Raw genomic sequence first — 1,243 nt, 5'->3', positions numbered from 1 at the left:
ATATATATATATCTTACAATTAGATTAAATCCAAACTTTAAATCCCTATGTTAAATAACCAGATGAACCAACGAGCGTTCGGGGAGGAAAACGTAATCACATTTACAGATTTACTAAGCCCGCTAATATTCGCCGGATCTCGCACGACAACATTAGACAACATTAGATATCTTGCGAAGTGTTTCGTTTTCTCGTCTCACACTCTTGCAAATTTTTTTCGATAGAAAAACGTCATCAATGTAACGGTATCTTGTAAGAACAAGAGTTGATTTCAGTGAATGGACACGTACACGTGATGTTTCACGATTCTTCATGTACGACGTGAGTTTCCTTCGTAATTCTCTCGATAATCTTGTACGAGGCTGAGTACTTAAGCTGATCGTAATTTTTTAATAGTAAAAGAGCGTTCGGGAGATGATGAATTCAATCTATAGAATTGTTTCTCTACATCTGTTTTCTTCTTTCTGTCCATAAGTCGATGTGATAAACTTGCCAGGATATTATATATTACAATCTATTGTGTGCGCGTTCGTTTCTTTCGCTCTTGAGCGCGATTACTGATTCGCCGAGTAGGGCTTTGAACCGGCGATTTAATCTATTACGCTTAAAGTAGGGATAGTAATAATAGCAGCAGTATAGTCGTAATAATAGTACAGTCGCTCTGTTTTAAGGGCTCTCAAAATTCTCGACGTCGAACGAGATTGAAGGCGCGGGCCCGTGGGCGTCGGGCGCTCGCTCGGTTGGCTGGCAGTATGTACGTGTTAAATTGCATTTAATTCTAAATACGTAGATCGTTTTCGTAATATTCGAGGCGATTCGATTGACCTTCAACCCTTATGCCGCTCAGTATCTGTGATATATTTATAAAATAAAAAAAATAAAAAAAAAAAATAAAAAACCGCAAGAAGAGATGAAGAGATAAAGTGACGCAGAATCCTGAGATAATGTTACATAAGTAGTGTCTCACTCTTTGAAGAATAATTAATAATATGAATAACAATTAAGCGTATATCATAACTACTGTGACGTGTAATTACAAATTACAATTTCAGTGTAAAGTTTCAATGTGCAACGTAACGTTAACTCGTGCGTTCGTGCTGCTAAAAACGCGCGCTTTAAATTATAAAAATAAAATAAATATTTATAATCTAAAGCGCCTCTCTTGTACGCGCGCTCATTCTACAAAAAATTAAAAAGAAATCTGGTGATGCTTATTCATAGAAGAAATAGGTTCTGCATTCGC

This window comes from Atta colombica, unplaced genomic scaffold (assembly GCF_001594045.1).
Source record: "Atta colombica isolate Treedump-2 unplaced genomic scaffold, Acol1.0 scaffold100, whole genome shotgun sequence".
NCBI lineage: Eukaryota > Metazoa > Arthropoda > Insecta > Hymenoptera > Formicidae > Atta > Atta colombica.
Note: the sequence above shows the minus strand (reverse complement) of the source record.